Source organism: Falco rusticolus, chromosome 4, assembly GCF_015220075.1.
Source record: "Falco rusticolus isolate bFalRus1 chromosome 4, bFalRus1.pri, whole genome shotgun sequence".
Lineage (NCBI taxonomy): Eukaryota > Metazoa > Chordata > Aves > Falconiformes > Falconidae > Falco > Falco rusticolus.
The window spans coordinates 43367552-43389381 of NC_051190.1; the positions used below are offsets into that span (position 1 = coordinate 43367552).

The window sequence follows — 21830 nt, forward strand, 5'->3', positions numbered from 1 at the left end:
GCGCGGCCTGGGGCCAGCCTGATTGGCCGGAGCCCTAGAAGCGCGGGCTTCCCCATTGGCTCGTCACCCTTATTTTGGAAACAGGCACTTCTGATTGGTGGCTCCCAAGGAATTCTTTGCTGCTGATTAGCTGGCTGCCTAGCGTCCCCGCCCCCTTTTTCATCAGAGGGCGGCAACGCGGGGCTCCCCCCCCCCAGCGCCCCGTGTGGCAATGGGACAAGTAGCGTCCTCGCCATGACTGAGCCCGGCAGCTGCCGCGCTTCGGAAGCGCCGCCGCGACCGTTTAAACCTTCCCTTGGCTGTCCCGGAAACAGACTGACGTAGGCGGCCTGCTCGCGGCGCCCTATGGGATGCCGGTGACGTCAGCCGTTTGTTCCGGTACGGCGCAGGTGCTACTGCGCATCTGTGGGGCCGGCGGCGGGCGCCGGCGGTGTGCGCGCCCCGTGCGGGGCCGGCGGGGCATCGCGCCCCGGGGCTCTATGACGGGCCCCGACCCGGCGGGTCCGGGCCCGGGGGAGGCGGTACCGAGCGGGCGGAGCGCCAGGGGCCGGCTGTGCGCCGCGGCCGTGCGAGACGGGCGACGGGCAACGGGGCCCGGCTGTGCCCGCCCCCCCCCCGGGTGGGTGCCCGCGAGGGCGGGGGCCGGCGGCGCCCCTCGGGCCGTTGGAGCTCCCGCAGCGCGCTTGTGCAGGCACCGCTGCCGGGTGGTAACGCCCGTCGGCCGGACCGTGAAGGGGGCTGCCGCTTCCCCCGCCGCGCACACGCGCGGGGCGAGGCGTGCTAATTAATGCCTCTCGTGCATTAGCGTTAATGATGACACTGTCGGTGGTGCAGCTGACCGGTCTTGTACGGGTGGCCCCAGAAACAAAATATAAAAAGCCCGCGTGAGACGGCGGCGTAGCCCGTGCGGCAGAACCGCGCAGGGGGCGTCCCGCTGCCACCGCGTGTAATTACCGACCGCGCTGGCCTGTCAGCTGGGTTCTGAAACCAAGCAACAATGTAATGGCAGCAGTCACATGTTAATTAGTTAGTGCTTAAGTGTACAGGATGAAATTTAAAAGTCCCGAAGGGCTTAACGCAGAATAGGGCTTTTGCTTACTGCAGGAGCTACAGCGGGGCAAGAGGAACAAAAAGTAAAAAAAAATCATGCACAGAACAATAACTATGCTCATGGGTTATAAACTATGAAATGGACCATAAAAATGGTTAAAAGGCTTATCCAGTTCCAGCTGGCAATTATTTGAACACTGAGCAGCCTAAAGGAAGCAGCGTGATCATTCTCGCCCAGAACAACCATTGCTGAGGTAAAATCTTTCCACTGGTAGTAACACGATGAAAATATTAATCCTAGCTGTTAATCCTTTCGATTTATAGGTGTTATATAATCACGTTGCTGATTTTTCTAAGCCTGCTCTTAGGATTGGCTACATAGTGTTCACCTTTAGAGAATGGCTTGTTGAAAACTCCACTGATGCGCTGACTGATCTTAGGAATGTTTCAGATGTAATACAGACTGCAAAAGTGAGTCTGCAAATTGCATCAGGTAAAGTTAAGGTACTAAAAATTCTATACAAATACCCTACCTATCAAATACTTGGTAAACAAAGTAAGTTTTGTGTTAGAATTAAGAGGTTATTGGCCAAGCTGTCACATACTGGGGTGGTATAACAAGTTCTATCTTATAAAGCAGATTTAGAAGCACAGCTGTGTCTGCCATGGCGCGGTGTTAAAGTGGGAGCTGTAAAGTCACGGTTTCACTGATGGGTACAAGATGTGCAGAATACCTTGAGATTGTGACAAGATAAAGAACATAAACACCTAACCAAGTAAGTTTTTGGGGAAGTAATATTTTTAGCTTTTATATAACTTAAATTCAGAAGAGTAACAAGTAATTATCTTCCTTGTTTATATTAATTACATGATATAATAACTGCTCGGAGGAAAAAAATAGTAGTTAAACCATCTTGAGGTAACTTTTCATGAGTTAACTGATGACAATTAATCCTTTTACAGAAATTCATTACCTTTCATTTTAAAATATTACTTGTGAAAGCCTACATAAACTTACCCAATAATTTTTTTGACAATTTCAACTGCTGATGTAGTTATACTGTGATGAAGAATGGAACTTCGTTACTGTTGTGTGTGAGAGAGCTTAAAATTTTTTTTAAAGGCATTTGGAAATGTATTTATGTATCAAAAAGGAATTACCCTGGTATACTGCTAGAACATGGCTAAAGTCAGCTAGACAATCTTGCAGTTGCTGTCTTGGAGAATTACCCTTCTGCCATATTAAAAGGAGTTTTAAGATGACAGATGTTTCATCACTGTTTGTACTGATGATCTTGAACAAACAGAGTTAATTATTTGACATCATTAATTATGAAGGAGAAAATTAAGGTACTAGGTATAACTAGAAGTTACAGAGCTTTTCCACACTTTGGAGAACAACAGGTGTTCTGTGATAAACTTAGCCACTATGGTGAAATTATTAGTAAGAAGCATGTTTTATTTGCTTTTATAACACTGACCAAAAACCTCCTCAAAGTTGCATTAAGGGCATTCTATATCCCAAGTTTCAAGCTGAAAAAACAGACTAACGTATTGTAGGACAGGCTATGGTGAAATTGTAATATGTATCACTACATTTGAAGTATTTTAATTTCTGATATGTTTATTTTTAAATCCCAGGGAAATTTTGTCACCTTTTATTTGTGTTTTTGCTATCATAGTCTAGATTTTAAATTTAGAATGCCATATATTTAGGAGACTCTCCTTTAAAAGTACATTCCTATAAAATCTTGAAAGATACAGTCTGAACAACAGTTGTTACCTGTGTCCCATTATCCTTTTTTCATTACTTTTACCTTAAATTCAAACCAGCTATTGCAACTCCTTTTTTTTGTTTTGTTTTGTTTGTTTAATCAGAAATTGGAATTGTGCAGGTCAGGATGGGTTACTTGGCAGCAGAAGCTGTGACACAGCTTCTCCATCATAATACTTCTTATGTTCCTACACCTCTCTTGCCCTCTTTCTTTTTCAAGTGCTAGAATTTGGGGCAGGGCAGGGGGGTGCAGTAGGGAGTTGGCACAAGAGAACCGTAGGGGTCACGTTTCAACTAAAAGGCTCCCTGATCTGGTTCACCTTGCAGCCATGCAAACAGCTGTGCTGGCAACAGCAAAATGGCTTTGAACAGTGTCCTGAAATAGACAAAGACCTCAGAAGATAATATATGAGAGAAATAAACTGAATTACGCAGCACTTAAGTGGCAGAAGTTGCAGTATTAAGTCACAATGAAAACAGCAGAAACCAAGATCATCTTATTTAACTAGGCACATTACAAAGCACTAAAACATACTATTTATAAGCACTGCAGTTGTAATTACTCACATTGTTCTGTGGACAGCCCTAAACTTCATTCATATTCATGTCAGAACATTTGCAAAATAGATTGACATGCTTGACAGCTGCTATTTCAACAAGTTGGTTACAGCAATAGGTTTGTTGATTAAGGCTAACCGAAGGGAAAATGAAAGGCTGGCATGAGCAGCCTTTTTCCCTATAAAGCAAATTTAACATGGATTATTCTCTTCAAAATTATAAAAATCTTGTAAGATTGTCACTGTTACTAAGTAATAGCTATGTTTTTCATCTTTATGCTCGTTACCATTCTGTTATGTCTGTCTATATATTTATTAACTTGAGGTAAATGACAACAGTTGTGATTTTATAATGATTTTCTCTTCCTGACTGAAATTCCTTAGGATAGCAGTGTTTTTAACTCATTAGTTATTCAAAGAAGTGTTTAAACTGAAGAACTGTGTCATGCATTCCAAGAATACCCAAACTGTACTGCAAGATTCAGTCACTGATCACCCAGTCCCAGCCCCCTGCCACAGGCAGGGACACCTCCCACCCACCCAGGTGGCTCCCAGCCCTGTCCAGCCTGGCCTTGGACATGCCGGGGATGGGGCACCCACAGCTGCTCTGGGCAGCCTGTGCCGGCGCCTCAGCACCCTCACAGGGAAGAATTTCTTCCCAATATCTCATCTCGATCAACCCTCTTTCAGTTTAAGGCCATTCCTCCTTGGCCTGTTGCTACATGCCCTTGTAAAAAGTTCCTCTCCAGCTTTTCTGTTGGCCCCTTGAGGTGCTGGAAGGCTGGAGACCCAGAGTTTTTGTTGCTCCGCCACTGGTTCGTCCTGTCTTCCAGGCTTGCTGTGTTCATGTCTGTTTTCAGATTCAGCCAAGCTACAGCCTGAAAAACATGCAATCATAGATTTTTTTAAATACTAGTTACTAAGAAGAAAATACATATTCTATCCTTTCCACTGCATTACTGCACAAGAAGATGTGTTCCTTTTTGTTTATCTTAAATTATATAATATTTTAAGTTTTATGATTGAGTAGTTAATTTTTGTGAATTCCCTTGTTTAAGTAAAGTGATATTTTGAGCTAAGGAAGAGTTGGCACTTTAGAGAAAATGGAAATTAAGACATTTTTGCAGATACCTTTTTCAAAAACATGGCCAGCTTTTTAAACATTTTTTTCCCCACAACTAGCTTGCAAAACAAAGCAAGGAAAGGGACTTCTCTTGAACTCTAAAAAAAATTTTGGAGAGAAAACACAACAAAACCAGTCTGAATTTTCTAATTCACATGTTATAAAGTAAATTGCTTTGGAACCCATATTTATTATGTGCTCCCTGATCAGGAGGATTACAAAGCTGTGAATGATAGTTTTACTTAAGTGGAAGACAAGTTTTTTTCAGCGCATTCCTGTATATGCAGCATCTGAAGTTCTTATCTTGCAACGCTTTCTGACATTAGGATTACAGTTCACTGGAATTTCTGATGTAAATAAGTTATTTCTGTGTAGAGATCATTCCAGGAATGTATTCCCTTCAAAACTGTTTTGGTTTTGATGTTTTGACTGATTTGAATTACTTTTTTAATTTGATTCAAGGCCTCGTTTCTTTCCCAGACCCAGAATTCTATGTCATATATATATATATGCAATGACATTGCTTTTTTTCTAGTGGTTATGGAATATAACTAGATATGGAATATATACTTATTCCAACTCCCATGTGTATTTTGGGAAGGAAAAAAAAAATCTCCCTGAATAGTTAAAATGGTAAATTTAAAAAAATACAATTTTTTTTATCATCTGTAAAAACAGTCAGTTTTGGTCAGACATGAATATATATATGTTTTAGCTACTACCAAAGGAAATATTCAATAACAAAAAATATCTATATAAGTTCTATAAATAGTTCACCAAGATAGAGCTTTGTACAAAACAAGAATATGAAATGCAGAACTGTTTTGGTGAAGGCATTCTCGGGAGTATTGACCTGAATTAAGCAGATTGAAACAGTGGAGCCATATTATATCTTTACGAGAAGAGAAACCTGCAGAAAACGGACCTGAATTAAATTATGAACAGTTCCCTTCCAAAGGCAAGTGACTTAACCAAAATAATGCCCTTTATTTTAAATAATCATGTGTAGATTAAATATAGTTTAACGTAATCCATTCTAAAAGTCAGTATGCAGTTGATGGGGCTTTTGCTTGTTTTTCTGGGGTGCCCACAATATTGTTTTATTTTCTGCCAGTACTTGACACCTCTTTTGCTTAGGATACCCAGAGATGTGTGAGCATCACTCTGACCAAAATAGGTAGATCTATTGCACATTTTTGTGGCTGGCCAGTGCATGAAGGAGGACTCCCACCAAGAGGATTGCCAGTATTAGGTTTTATTTTGGCTGATAGTGGTGGATTCTTAATATCTCCATGGTAAAACATTGAGTATTGCATGCAAGTTACAAAATCTGTGGTATTTTATCTGCTCTATCGTGTGCATACCATGCTGCTGAAAACCCTAACTCCCTGCATTACTGAAGCAGCAAAAGCTTTTCCTTTTGTACATTGCCATTTCCAGCAGTTGCAAGTCAGATTATGGGCTTGACCCTTGAAAATGAGATTAATTTTTTTGTTTGCTTTTTAAACAACAAACACATCAATCTATACTCTTATTTTTGAAAGCCATACAAAAACAGAATATCCTATACTAGGCAACAGTTACCTCTGTAGAAAGAGTTTTGGCAGGTTTTTTGACTTTTTTGTTTATTCTTTCTTAGAGGTCTATATATTATTTAGTTATCTTTAGAATTGAGCTAAAGAGCATAACAATATGTTCCTACACAAATGGCATGTTGCAAAGTTTTGTGACTCGGTATTCTAACCACCACGCTTCAGATATAGCTCATTTACTGTTGGCATACAAAGGTAATGCCCTAGCAGAGAAGTGATTTCTGCTATCATGAAGAAATTGATGGTGGTGGACGAGCAGCAGGGTATTTGGAGAACAGCTACAAGGCAAGTTAAAACTATAACTTTTACAATATGAGCCTGATGTTAGTTATGAATATTTTTATTTTCTTTAGGAAACTACTTAGCTTTTTTTATTAATTTAAGATTTCTTGCTTGTTAAAACATTGTTGGAAATTGTTGAAGCCAATGAAACACCTGTGGGTTTTTGCATAGGAGTTAGTGTAGAAACCCATCAGTCATATCCGTTACGTAAAAAATAAATACTAGTATACAATAGAGAGGACCTTGGGTTTGTTTCAATGTCTCAATCGTAATCCACAGCAAAACAACCCTGGGGAGGCAGAGCCCCACCGCTGGGGAGCCGCAGCCCCACGGGTGCCCTGCTGCGTGCCCTACCGGGCTCACACAAAGTAGGAAAGTAACAGTTCCTTTAGGCTGGAAGATTCCAAACGAGAAAGGGCTTGAATTACAAAAAGAAAAGAGAAGCCATTTCAGCACAGTATTTTAGCACACAGAAAACGGATGTACTAAGTGGAGCTAGTTGAACTTTGTTAATGGCAGTCACCATCATGAACATTAGCTTCGGGCCTTATGAGTAGCCTCAGAGGATAATCAGGAGTATAGTATCTTGCAGTGTGAGGAGGTTGTGGATGACTGGTCTAATAAGGATGCGAACGGAAAAGAGAACCATTTTTTTCAAAATGGGTGACCTGTTAGAGATCTTCTGTTAGCCAGGAAAAAGAAAGTGGAGGGGAGGGAGTGCCAGTCTCTGCTTTTAACCTTCTCTTAAGAGTAGCAAGGGTTATGATGGGCATGTGGGAGATGGATCTCTGCCCCCACTCTGCCCCCAGCTACCTTTACTCCCTAAGTTACTCAGACCCCTCAGTGTGTTTGGAAACAAATCAAAATGCACCACCTCACTTCGGCAGGGAGAAGAAAAAGGAAAAAAAAAAGGGAAAAAAACCCCAGACGTGCCTCTCAGACTATCGGTGATATTACAGTTTAGACTGTCTCCTGATGTTGTCACACAGTTTAAACAGAAAGAATGGCAAAACTGGAACCACATGAAGCCATACCTGAAAGTGCCCCTAGAGCAGCTACCCAAACCCACTCTTCAAGTTCACTGTCCCAAAAATGCAGTAGTTAAATCTTTAACCATCACAATGAAGATGCCAAGCTAATACATCCTTCCTAAGTGTTAGTTGTCCAAAGTATGAAAATATGCAAACAGAACTTGTTGCTGGACTAGCAAATTCAAGGTTAATTTGCAGAGCCATACAGAGAGCTTTGAAAATGTGATTTAAAAATGAAATGGAAGATGTAGGGCATTTTGTATTAATTCAGACAAGAAATACTAAAGAGTAAATACATTTGAGACACTGATACAAATAAGAGTGCTGCTTTCTAAGCTCTCGCTAGATTAACTTCAGTTTTCCAGCTTACTGAGCCTTGACATTGCATACCCTTAAGATCTGTAAATCTTTTAAGGTGCTTTACCATTTTCTTAAGGGAGTCACACATTTGCAAAATTCACTATCAGACAAATGTATCTGTCTGGATGTAAAGGTTGTATTTCAATAGGAATCATATACATCGCTTCAGTTCTTGGTTTAATGATACCTGATCCAGTCCAGCTAATTATAGGTAATTTTGGCTAGGGTAATGAGTAGCCAGAAGTTCAGGTAGTTCTGCGGGCAGTTCTCACAGCACCTTATTTCATGTCCAGTGAGCTAAGGACACTTGCTGAGAGTGCAGAACATCTCTTGAAAAATGAGATACTGGTTTATATGTATCAAGTTACTTCAGGGATTCAAGGAAAGCACATCATGAAGGTATTAATTTGTCAACTCCTTTCTTTCCGAGAAGCTATTAATTTTTGATTTGTTAATATTATGTTAGTGTTTACAGTTTTCCTAAAGAAAATAATATCAGGACTTCTCCTACCCTTTAGAAATAATCTTATTATTTATTGTGATTAAGAAGGTTTAAATGTAGCAATCTATGCCCACTTAATTTATTGGATCATTTCATTCTATTCCATTTTCTCTATACTGTTATCTTACTTGTACATTCTAAACAGGTATTGCAGATAAAGCTGAGGAAAATTGCACCTATTTTCTGCCCTATTTGCTAATATAATATTTACACCACTGTTGTAACTAGCTAACCCATTATCATGAACTTCATCTGTTTACATCAGGTCTTAATTTTATCATTTTCTGTAACTGGCTGTGCTGATTAATTTAACAGTGTAAGGTGTGTCTGATTACTTCCTTTGGAAGACAGAGATTATGACTGCATCTACTGTAAGCATGAATCTCAGGAAGTGTTTTATTCAACATATAATGCTTGTTGTAGCTGTACTTTAGAGCTGGAGTTTTTTGTTAGATTCAGTATCTTGATTTTTCACCTCTGTAGTCCTGTCCGTATTTGCTTGGCTTTATATTTAGAGGTTAACCACAACAAATGTTTAATGCTAGAGAATTTTAGTGTAACTGAAAAGATGCAATATGGGTAAAGTGAATTGATCTCTTTTCTAGCACAGGTTATATATGAGGTTTAAATCTACCCATAAAGAAGACGTGGGAGGGGAAAACAGTGGTTTATAATTAACTCCGTTAAAGAGTGGGCTTTAGCAAATAACACAGGCAGAATGGAAAAATACCTCTCTATGCAGGGAGAGTTCTCTGCCAGAATAGCAAAGAAACCTATTTTATTATTTTTTTTTAGCTTTGCCAAGATCTAGAAGGTTTCAATCTCTTAGTAATGTAAAAGTTAAATTAGTGTGACTTCTTCGAGTGTACATTTAATAAGAGTTGTCCCAGAGAGGCCAGGGAGCAAGGTGTATGCTGACTCTCCTGTCTTTGCACATACTCGTGCCTACTTCAGCCAAGCAGACTAGTCCAAAAGAGGCCCATTTGTAGAGCAAAAGTTTCGTGGATGTCAAATGCTCAGCACCAATGCACATTTCAGGGGTTTTACTTTGCAATAGCTTTGGTCTGAACATACGGGTTGGAGCACACCTTCCTGTCTAATTTTCTCCCAAGGGAATCCAGGTCACGTGCTCTGAGATGACTCTAAAATGAACCAAAGCACAGTACCTGGGGACAATCAATTTGGCTCATTTCTGAGCCAAACTAAAATGCTAACACAGACATGCACTTGGCCAGTTAGAGTGCTCTTTGCAGGAACGATCTCTCTGAAGGAAGTTTTGCAGGAGACCTTTGCATAAACAAGCGGGGATCAAGCCAGATTTTCTCTTTTTGCAGTCCGGTATCCTAATCACAAGCTAGAGTGTCACTGGTGTGTGTTTCTTTCTCTGTTGCTAAGAGACACTAATTCTTTTCACAATTTCAACAGAAAGAGTGGAGGCAGTAGTTCCTTACAAACCTCTAATCTGGCAATCAGATTATCTTTTCGTAGGTGAGCTAAGTAGGTTAAATCTCTTCAGAGCCTCTAAACTGTCTCTCTCATCCTGAAAGCTATTAACACGTTGGCACTGTGTCTGCTTCCCTGCAGTCTTATGTCAAAATGGCTAAATGTTACACGTCTCTGCCTTGCTTTGCTATATTCACATGTCTAAAATAGAAAGTCCCCGATCATCATATTGGCTCTTAGGAACACTTAACCCTCTCCATATACTATGGAGGAAGCTCAGCCCCTTCTCAGAGAGAACCAGCCACGACAATGCTCAGTTGTGGACCAGTACCTTAATTCCTGCAAACAGTAAAAGCAGCTATCCCATCAGCGGGTCTTAACTGTCATCCTTATTCCAAAAGGTCAGTCAGTCATCCAAAACTCAGGTTTATAACCACTATTAAAAATAGCAAAGTATTTTCAAGCTGACTGACTATAAAAATGTACTAAAGGAATTCTTCAGGTTTACCTGTGGCACATTCCAAGGAATTGGAGTTTCAAGTCCTTAACAGTAAAGTTTACTTTTTTGCTTTATATCATTCTACTTCATGTTGGAGACCATACTGAAAACCAAAATAATTTTGATAACCTGTCTCCTAAAACCTAGTGAAACAAAAGCCACATTACAAAGCTAACAGTTTTACATATAAACTGAAAACCTGACTGACTTTAAATAAAGTTTTAAATAAGGCATGGCCAGACTTGACTAGGTTCTTTCAAAGAAAATACTTTTGACAGAAAATCAAAGGAGAGCAAAGTTAGCTGAGGCATTTCTGTTCTACTTTATTTCTGGTTTTATATGGCTGAGCATCAAACTGATTAGAGGGTTTTTGTGTTTTCTTTACAATCACTACTGAAATACAGGATGCAAAATACAACTTTTTCAGAGGGCAGGGGAGAGAGGAGTCTTCTTTCAGCAACTGAAACTTTAAAAAAGTGTGTCAAAACTAGATATTAGAAACTTGTACGTTTTCCTTTCACTTCTGTTATGAAGGAGCAGATTCTTTGTTTCAAATCAGAAAGAAACCCAGAATACTTCATAATTGAGATTCTATCAAAAGAAAAATATTTCAAAACAGTATTTTAATTGTTGTGTGTCAAACTAGGAGGATTAACATATTAAGGAAATCATAGAAGTAGAGCAGAAAAGCATGAAAATGCTTTGGATGGGGCTTTGAGCAGCCTGCTGTAGCGGGAGGTGTCCCTGCTGATGGCAGGGGGGTTGGAACTCTGTGATCTTTGAGGTCCCTTCCAACCCAAACCATCCTGTGATGCTACGAATGCTGCCATTAACACCCTAAGAAGGTATTTTCTTTCATTAATCATACATTGCATCCCTCAGTCCAGCATCTTGGTACTCAAACCGATACGACTCTATTATAAAATCTCAGGGGTTTCATTGATTATTTACCACTAAACTTGCTATATAAACACAGTCATTGGAAGTTAGTGATTCCACAGGGAATTATTCTGAAGAATACCTGGAAAAATAAGGTTAGCGCATTTTCTTCTCATCTGAAAGAGTCAGTATTACCCAGTATGCATACTGCTCCATAAACTACTATGTTACCACTGCCTAATGTAGTAGTGCTGACACAACTGCAGCTGTGAGTTGTACTGTAAGCATCTAGGTATGTACTAATTACTCCTATAAATATACATGATTTCAGAAGCGATAAGAGTTCCATGACAGTAGACTAGCACAATATACTTAATTTCACAGAGTTTTTTGTGAAGCATGGAAGAGAATCCAGAGGAGCTGGCATTTTACAGTGGCCATTACAAATAATGGAGCTGCAAAACCTTTCACAACAATCTTAGTGCACATGGGTATTACAAGGCAGGATACATGAAGTAAGAAAGGAATGTTTTTAGGAAACAATTGCAATTGCAACAGAATTGCACTGCCATTAAGACAGAAGTTGCTACAACAGGCAGAGTCCTCCTGTTTCTCATACCTTTACAACTTTTCATTTATTTCATGCTCTTTAAATGTTTTTTAAATCCATTTTTGTGTTTCCAACCACTTGTGCTTCAAGAAAAGTTTTGCATTTGTGTTTGTAGTTTTGAGCTTGTATGCTGTAAGACTCCGACCAAGCCTTAGATGGGTGGGTTTTAACTCCCATGCTGTACTCCACAGCGCGGCACCCCACCCGTTGGCTGTACACAAAAGGCGGTTTTAAATTGACGGGCGAGTTAACCTTCCAGACCTCAGTCTGGAGCATGTGTAATTATGCTAAGTCATTGTTAGAAGTTATTTTAAAAGGAAATGTTGCCTGCCTTCTGAGGTTTTTCTACATACATATAGTTTGGGCATGTCAGCCTTTCTTTAAAACTACAGCATTGCTCTTGATAAAATAAGCAGCTCTAGCACTTTAAAGGACAGAAAATAAGAGAAGGAGCTAGGCTTTTCCAAGTTTATTCTCCACCTTGCCACTTTGTATACAGCTTAGGTTATCCTGGGTCTCGTTATTTAAATTTGTAAGATTAAGCTTTCAGTTTTTAAACCTGGGCAGCTGTTGCAGTGATTGTTTACATGAAAATGTATGTTCTTCTGTAAACTGTTGAATCTGAGATACCAGAGAGTTTTACACATTTTTCTTTGTTACCTTTTAGAGACAGGAGGAGTGTGCTGGTTTAACTGAGGACAGAACCTAACCTGTAGTAAATATCGTTTACACTTTATTTGTATTTTCTCAAGACTAAAGTTACTTTGGTTGTCAGTTGAAACATCTAATATTGAACTTATTGCCATTCCTTCCTTTTCTCAAATGCTCTCCCAAATTATTACCTCTAACAAATATTTTAATGAATAAACCACCAAAAAAGTTTGTCTTTATTAAACCTTATTTTTACTATAAAAATATGAGCCACTTCAAACATGCATAGTCCCATCCTACTCTAAGTCAGTCAGTTTTAAACCCTACCCTAATCAGGCTGTCCCATCTCTGCTTCTAGTGCCTACTCTTGATGGAACTTTTTTCTGGCCACAGGCCCCTTACAAGATGTTCTGTTAACAGAACAGGAAGTTCCTTATCTTCTAAAATTGTGTGACTCCAAATTTAATTATATGCTTTAAGTGGATAGAAAATATGCCTTGCTCAAAGAGAAATTACTTGGGCTGGTACAAGAAATTTCAGGGCCTATGGAATACAAGTCAGATGAGATGATCTGACCTTCAGGTCTTTGAATAAACGACAAGTGATTTAAGAAGCTGAAGAAGAAAATGTGATGGGCAGAGGCCAGAACCAAGTGATGAAAAACAAAACTCAAAGACCCTAAAAATCCCTACCAGTAAACAGTTACACTTGTTTCAATGGCAACCCTTCTCTAAGGGATTGTGCTGCTCAGTGTTCTCACAGAAGTTCCTAAGGCCAGTATTTCAAGTAAAATTAGGACTGCTGCAGCTCCTCCTCTTCCTTCAACTTGCAGTCATAATGATCATAAAAGGACCCACCTAATCCCAATCCTTCCAGTCGCAGGATAATCAGCTAATTATGCACATTACAGAAAACTGAAGGGGGAATGCAGTATATGTGCTATGGTACAAAATACTTCTTTCTTTATATGACGAAGTGATCATTTAGTGGTTATGTTATTTAGTGCTTACTTTCTGTCCAAAGGAAGATGCATTCCTTTCCTTAGGATCCAGGCTGAAGTCATTACAGAGAATCAACTGCTCTGCTTTACGTTTTAATTCTACTTCATTGCATGCATATGCAAAACATGTTTGCACACATCCATAGGCAAACTATCTGTTGCTTCAACAAAAATTAATAAATGAAAATGCTACTTGATTGAAGTGAAGAAAGTGAACCTTCAGCAGCATCTCAGCACACAATTATCCTCGAACACCCATGCATTTGAAAAAGTGATGGACAGTACTGACTTTTTCCTTTTAAAATAAATATTATACAGGTGTTTTTTTTGGTGGTTGTCAGAAAGCACAAATTAAAAATTCAGTATGATATTTTACAGAATAAATATTAATTAGAATTGCTTATGTAATTAAGTTTGGGTATACCTTGCCTTGACCCTCCGTTCTAAATAAGGTTTGGACACAAGCAAAGATTATCTGTTCCTGGCAAATCCTTCCTAGGGATTACATGGTCCATAAACTAATAAGGGTTTATCTTTTCCTCTTTCTGAGAACAGAAATAACTACAGCAACATGGAAACATTAACATGGCATTAAAGAGTTCCAAACAATTAGGAAACTAAAAGGTTAGTATTCTCACAGCAATAGCAAATCACCATTACGTTCAAGTATGTAGATCTTATGTGCAGACCACACATAAAATTCAGAGTACTCCATGTATGGAGTACTGTTCTGCTCTGTGAAGTAAAAGTGTCAAGTATGCATAAACTCTTTATTTTAAAAGATAATCTGAATATGGTCAACATAAAATTTTGTATGCAGCACCATATTATTCCTATTTTTTGGGGTGCCATAGTCACAAAACAAAGCTAGACAAAATATCTACCATGCAGCATAATTTAGATGAGAATACTGATGGTGAAATAACTGAGTTTATTTATAACTAATATATAAAAAATTAGAATGCACTAAGTTTTACTCTATAAAAAGGTACAAATACGTTTAGTACTTGCCATCTGAAAGAGCTTCATGATCACTGTAAAATGGCTATTTGAGAATCTGTCTGTTTATTTGTGCGAGCTCTGAAAGGGTAATGAGTGAAAGCTGTAACGTAAATTTGAAACTGGGAAGTTACCAAAGGTGGCCTCAGAGGAATGAACTGCTTTGTGACTAGTCATCTTTTGACTGCTGATCCTTGAGATCACCTGTGACTTGATGCTACATATATTTTAGGATAAGTGCTTTAAAGAATTTAAATCCATTTAGCAAGATTTACGTATCTAACAGTTGAAGAGGAAACTATTCTTTTTAAAGCTTTACTATGACTGAGTTCTTGCTCCCATGTTTTCTTGCTGTCTTGCACATCGTGACGCCAGGTGGCAAGGCCCGGTACACACAGTACAGCAAACTGCCTTACTCTGTGTGGTAAATACAAGGAGGATAATGGTTCCATCACTGCTAGTACAAATTGGGTCGTTTATAGCATTTGGTGTATTAATTTTATGATGGCAACTCATATGCAGTTGAAACTTATAAAAACTTTATACATAGGAACAAGATTCTTCATACATTCTTTTTTTAAAGCATAGAGGCCCTCCATGTATTTAGGATTGTGTGAGCTTTATTAGTTACAGGACCTGCAGACAAGAGTTCTTCTAGGTGGCTGTCTATGAAATTCAGTAAACACATTATCACCATGAGGAATTTGTGTATTTTTTTAAAAAACCAAGGAAGCAATTTATGTGTTTGGATCAGTCATATTCCTTGTATTAAAACAAAACCAAAAAGAACAATCAAAGCTTGAGACTGCCAAACCCACTGGTGTCCTAGTTTTCAGTTTGTACAGTGGAAATTATGCAGCGTTTCTGTATGTCTTTGAAGATTCACTGAACTCTGTAAACAGAATTAAGAATCATCCTCTTCCCTGAGCACTGTCATATTTACAAGCTACTGGGACTTCACTTCAGCAGCTACCTTCAGACTCAACTGTTTTCTTAGCTTTTCCTGACAATAAGTCTACAACTGTTTTGCTCTGAAGCGTCCTGAACGTGCCTTCTCTGGTCGATAACTGATCACTTTTAAGGAAATACAAAAGCCTGTAGAATCACAAAATCTTTTCCAGTTTTAGGAAAAAGTATTCTTAAGCCAATGATGGATACTGCAAAGAAGCATAAGCTTAAGTCTTTATAATTACTGGATACATAAATTACTCTAAACTGTTTATATTATATAGTACCCATGGCGTTTGTTGCCTTCCAAATGCCGTGGAAAACAGGCCTGCATAGAAGACTTAATAACATGTTCGTCATGACAGACGGCCCACATTTGAGAATGCACTTAAACTCTTACCTTCTGTTGAGATGGAAGTCCTTGCTTCTCACTGGAAATCGAAATAGCAGCTAGTGGCTAAACAATAGCAGCTAAGCAAACATTTTACTGAACATATTTAAAATATTTAAACCACTTACACTGTATGCACGCTCCTCAGGAAATGGCTATTATATCTTTTGACTCACTAGTATCTGTTTTATTTCAGGTATAGCAAATCATGATGTTAGTGCTGACAATTCTCTGGTTCACTTACTCCTCATCCCAACCACACTGCAAAAGCTACGAGCAAAGATGGGAGACAATCTACCAACAAAGATAACCACAGCCTGCTTGACAAGGGACACATACTCAGTTCTTCAGCACTGTTGAGCCTCTTTTTGATCCCACATGTCTTTAAGATACCAGATTTCTGGTATTCACTTCTTTCCTACTCATAAATGCTCTTGCTAATGCCAACACTCCCCATCCCTCAGTGCTTCCAGGGTTTTTTTGCCTCTCAACAATACATGCAGTAACTTCCCAGTTCCCAAAACAGTCTGGATGCCATTTCAGCTGTTTTAAAGACAGATGGCTGTTGTGCTGATTAGCCTGGAACAGATAAGGGCTACATTCTACCCGCCTTTCCTTTGATGGCCACATAACTTAGGGGGTTTATCCTCTGCTAAGTGTCTAATTGCCATAAAACTCTTCACAGCCAAGGAGGCAGACATCGGGAACAGAAAAAATTATGAAGGCAAGCTATATCGCAAGCAGGCCAGGCCAATACGGTGTTGCACTGTTGACAGGATGGAAGAACAAAACAGTAGGAGGTGAGCAAATAAACAGGTATGAAAAACCTGCATTTTATTTTTAAGCAATTTAAAACATCTGGAGACAATGAAGAGCCACTAGGCATACTAAAAGGAAAAGTTACACAAAATCATAACGTGCATTTCTGTGTCTTCCATCTTGGTGGAACATAGTCTGCTCAGTCTCTATAAATCCAGGTTCTGTCTTTGCCTTGAATACTGCATACAATCCTGCAGCTTCCCCCTGTCTCAGTAAGAACTGGAAGAAGATTCAGAAATGGTCAACAAGGGCAGACAGAGGCATAGAAATGGAATTTCAGAACAGTGAGTTAAAATGGTAGGGAAGTAGTTCTTTATGAAAAGGGCACTGCTTAGCTTTATGACAAAGCTGTCTAGATAATAAAAGTAGGTGAAGTCTCGGCTCTCTTCGAATTCGGTACAGATGAATTCCCCTGTGCATTTGCATAGAGTAGTCACTGATACATGGCAAAAATTTCTCATTGCAGTAGAATAAGCCTACTGCCTTCCCTCCCTTCAGGACATAGTTTCATGAAAACCTTTAGGCAAAAGGAAAAGTGCTATTGGAGTCTCTGCCTGGCAGGGTGGAACTGCTAATTTGAAGCTATCTGCTATCACATCACAAAATCATGGAATCACGTAGGTGGTAAGGGACTCCTGCAAGTCTGCAGTGCAACTTGCCACTCAAGGCAGGTCCCATTAAAGCAGGCTGCTTGGGCCATGTCCAGTTGAGTTATGAATATATCTAAGGATGGAGTTTCCACAGCCTCTCTGGGCAAGCTATTTCAGTATTTGACCATCCCTTTGTGGAAATAAATAAATAAATTTGTTTCCTGTATTTAATTTCCCATGTTGTGACTTGTGCTCATTGCCTCTTGTGCACCCTCTGGGAAGAATCTGGCTCCGTATTTTCTACAAGTGGTAGACAGCAGTATGACCTCCCCTCACCATCATGTTTAGACCTGAGTAAATGCAGCTCTCTCAGCTATTTCTTGTATGTCATGAGCTGCAGCTCCCCAGAACAGTTTGGTGGCCTTCATGAGCCTTGCTAAAGCATATCAATGCCCTTCTTAAAATGAGACACAGAACTCCAGATGTAGTCTCACAAGTGTCAAATAGATGGGAAGAATCACATCCCTCCAAACCTACCAGTTACATTCAGCCCAGTATACAGCTGGACACATATGTTGCAAGAGCACACTGTTGACTCATATTCAACTCGTCCACCATGACCCTCAGCCCCTTTTCTCCAAAGCTGCTCTCCATTCAGTCAGTTCCCAACACGTCCAGCTGCATGGGGTTATGCCAGCCCAGATGCAGGGCTTTGCATTGGCGTTCGCTGAACTTCATGAGATTCCCCAACAGCTAGCTCATTTTTCCAGTCTGACTAGGTCCATCTGAGTAGCAGCCCTGCCCTCCAGTGTATCAACCACTCCCCCCAATTTGGTATCACCCACAGACTTGCTGAGAGGTCACTGTCCCATCATTCTGGTCGTTACATCAGCCATTTCAAGAATCCAAGTTGATGTAACCTCTATAAAAGAAAGCAACTCAAACATCCTTCCAGAGATCTGCCAGAGATTTCAGAATTTGTTTTACAAAAATGCAAGAGCTGCATTGCTAAGTCTCTTCTCTAGATTTAAAAAGTAGCCCTGAGTTCCACAAGAAGCAGGCCCTGGGTCATTTCATGGGTGCAAACACTGAAATGTAGAACTTAAGAGGGTGTAAGAAATCCTCTGGAAGGCAGAGATGACTGTTGAAACTTAAGAGCTAAGGAAGCCAGGAATTATTTATAGAGTCCTTCCGTGGGATCTTGCAGTCTGTGGCTTTGCTCAAAGACAGACGATACATTTTCATATCATAAAAATGGACAGAGTTGCATCAGTATCTAGATAGTACTCCAAGAACGTACTTGCAATCTTGTTACGTGCCTGGGTGATTGCATGCAGAGGATGCTAGTAGCCATTGTACTCACAGGAACAGAGGGTAGAATCTGGCACAGAACAAAACCAAACAAAGACAGATGAAAAAAGAAAACTGTAGGAGGTAAATTTAGCTCTTCTACATACATTATAACTGTAAACCAGTTTCAAGAACATTTATGTAATAACAACCTTCCCAGCACACAGCTGTCTTCTACTGGCAGCTGTGAGCTAGCACAGTGTTTTTGCAGAATGGACAGAATAACATCGCTGTCAAAGGGTATATAAAGGACAACGCTACAAACATGGTCCCCAAAATTCTCTCAGAACATATGCTACTCATAGGCTTACTATTACCAAAGACATTACAGTATATAAGCTGGTATAGTCTTAAAGTTGGATTTTGTTCTATATGCTAGAAATAGATTTGAGATAATACCAAGTGCATTGGCAAATACCACTAAATGGCTTAGCAGAATGTTTTCTAATCTTCCACCTGGAGCTTGTCTCTTCAAACTATGCTTTATAACTCCTACAGTTTTTACATCCCCAACAACATGAGCTGAAGAAAACATCAGTAAACAGAAGCACTGGTTGTGAAAAGGAACTAAGAGAAGGTGGAAGGACATGAAAGAGCAGAAAGCCAGCCAAATCTCTAAAAATGGGAACAGAGGCACTGAGCGTTTCCAAACAAGTACTTGAATTCAAGTAAGGCTGATTGTTTTTTTTAATGAAGACAGTGATAAAGAAGTTGCTTGTGTACTTGGACATTCAATATCTGAAGGAGCATACACGGTGTAAGGGATGTGTTCCAGGCCAAACCTGTGTCCCAATCCAATGTTTAAGAAAATGTGGGGTAACCTGGGGACGTTTGCCAAGTATAGCAATCAAGTAAATACAGTCAGTTGACTTACTGTTGGGAAGCGGCTCTTCAGTTCTAATTATTCTGATACCTTCACAGTGTGTTTGCTTTCTTTATGTCTGAGCAGCAGTCAGTGACACAGAAGAACCCAGCTGGGACTTAAGCTGGATGCAGAACGCCAAGGTGCAGTTTCCCAGCTCTGCTACAGCCATCCTGTAACAACACCTTAAGCAAATCACCCTGCCTTTATTCCCACCCCTAACAGTGGGAAAATAATTTGTTTCACCATTCTTTATTAGGTCATTACTTCAGCAGCACAGCAAAACACATCATATAGCTTAATTGTCACATGTTTAATTTGTGTCCCAAATTTGTAGGACTTCTTTTAGATCCCTTCAGACCCTAGTACTTCTATACTCATCATTATTACTACAGATCTTCATAACAGCTAAATGTGGTGTATATATAAATTTGACCAAGGTAGGTGGTCAATGCTTTTTCATTTCTCAGTAAAAATAACTGCTTTACTAAATAAAAACTGTTAGTGGAACAAATTCTTCTGTTAATACAAAAAAAAAACCCCAGCTTTGCAGCTGTTTAGTCAGCAGTAAATTAACTGTTAAACTGCTTGCAAAATCCTTCACTTGCTCACAGTGAAGTGGATAACTTGCACTTACATTAACCATGTTTCAAACCATTCTAGCCCCTTCCATCAACATTCTAACATTTTGGATTAATATACTCACCATCTTCCTGCATGTAAAGAATCATAGACACTGAAAAATGAGGCTTTTACAACTAACTTAACAACTTTGCCCATAATGTTCTTATGCTGTGAGACTGTTCCTCAGTACAGCTATTATGTCCCAATTATATTAATCTATTCCTCAGATTTAAAAGCAACTTAATTAAAACAACCATTAAGCACATGTAACCTTGTTTGAGAAAGTATATTTGAACGCCAAATGCTTCTCCCCACCCCTGCACAGCTCCAGCTGACAGAAAGAATTAATCAGTAAGAAGGAAAATGCCATTTGTCACATGTGACTTATAACACTTACCAAATGCTTCAGAGAAAAGAAAAGGAACAATACAGAAAGCAAATATGACAGGTCTACACTGCTGCATAAGCTTTCATTTACAAATGTAAAGGAACTTTGAAATAGCATTTCTAAAAAAATCACTCTATCATTGTAATCCATATTAACTTCCAGTCTGTTGCTGGTATATTTTCTTAGCCATATGCCGTGACAACTAACTGGACAACCTAAATTCCCGCCCAGTAAAAGTATTCCCTTGCAATAGATTTCTCCCCCCCAGCCCCAATTTCACTAGATGTTCTGCTTTGAACTTTTACTACAGCTAGTAAGAAATGCAACTCCTGACTTGCATTCCTTACTTCATCACCTCATATAGTTTTTGTCACTTCACAGCTGTGCTTTCTGATAGAAGCAGCTGTAGCCTAAACATTTCGGTCTTGCTTGATTTTTCAATGGTTTTAAGATTACTTTCCTTCCTTCAGAGAAAAAGCTATCAACTGCACTAATCCAACATCCAGTGCACCAAGGCATTGCATCAGTCAGTCTTCTGAAGAACAAACATGAAATGTAATTCCTGTTGCTCCCCTGGATACTGTTTTCATTGTCATATCCAATGGTATGCTGGATGGGATACTGTTCAACTGGAAGTTTCACTAAACAGTTGTTGAACACTATTAAAACATTCTAATAGGTGTGACTTATTGACCGGAAGAGTTGGTAAACAAATGCAATATAAGTGACAGTATGAAAATAGAGTAACAGTAATTAGCAATGTGACTCCATGAGTAATACGGAAATTGCTTTGACCCAGTTGATGACAGTAGCAACAAAATATTAAAAAAAAAATTATTATTTTTTTAAATCTATCCCAAATAGATCGTCTCTCTTTTAGGACTTGTACATTACCAAGACTTCTCAGGGTCATTGACAACATTTGTGGTTGTCAGAGATCCTATTTCACTAGTATGCTAGTCCAGCTCTGTTGGGAAGTGTCTGTGGTCCACTATGGTCGTAAGACCCAAAAGACAGGGCTAGAAGGACCAGCGGGCAGCGTGTCATAGCATGTTGTACCAGAAGCTGCTGGGTATCACTCAGCAGGGAGCCACGGTCGCACAGGGAGCCTCCAACAGCTTTCATCCCTTTGCAGAATACAAGCTCTCAAGCTGGAAACCCTTTCTCCTTTCTTTATACCATGATCTCTTCTGCACATACTAGTTTTGGCTGGGCTAACATAGAATTTCTGGTGTTCTGCATGTAGCTGCACAAAAGCATACATCAGGTGTACAAAGCCATATTGGTATCCTACCTTAAACTGATGTGCTTCCACATTTATCCCTCACTACCCTAACTTCAGTGCCAACACAAACATTTCATAGAGCGTGAGTTAAGGAGAGGGTAACAAAACCAAGTCCGATCTGTCTGTGCATGCTTTTTGTCTTTTGAAATCAGACCACATGCAATATTCTACCTCTCTTCTGAATGAAGGAACGATACAACACACAAATCAGAGCATTTTAG

General features: G+C 39.6%; 1 long non-coding RNA gene across 6 annotated transcripts; it reads left to right on the forward strand.

The window, feature by feature from the left end:
- Positions 1-57: 57 nt before the first annotated feature.
- LOC119146807 lies at positions 58-21009 on the forward strand. 6 transcript variants are annotated; one of them, XR_005103844.1, is made up of 5 exons: positions 58-378; positions 1105-1543; positions 1691-1826; positions 15888-16491; positions 18949-21009. It is a non-coding gene; the product is annotated as an uncharacterized LOC119146807 (long non-coding RNA). The 6 variants fall into 6 exon arrangements; XR_005103845.1 differs by having other exon boundaries at positions 1375-1543; XR_005103848.1 differs by lacking the exon at positions 58-378 and having other exon boundaries at positions 607-1543; positions 18949-19752; positions 20795-21009.
- Positions 21010-21830: the final 821 nt, after the last annotated feature.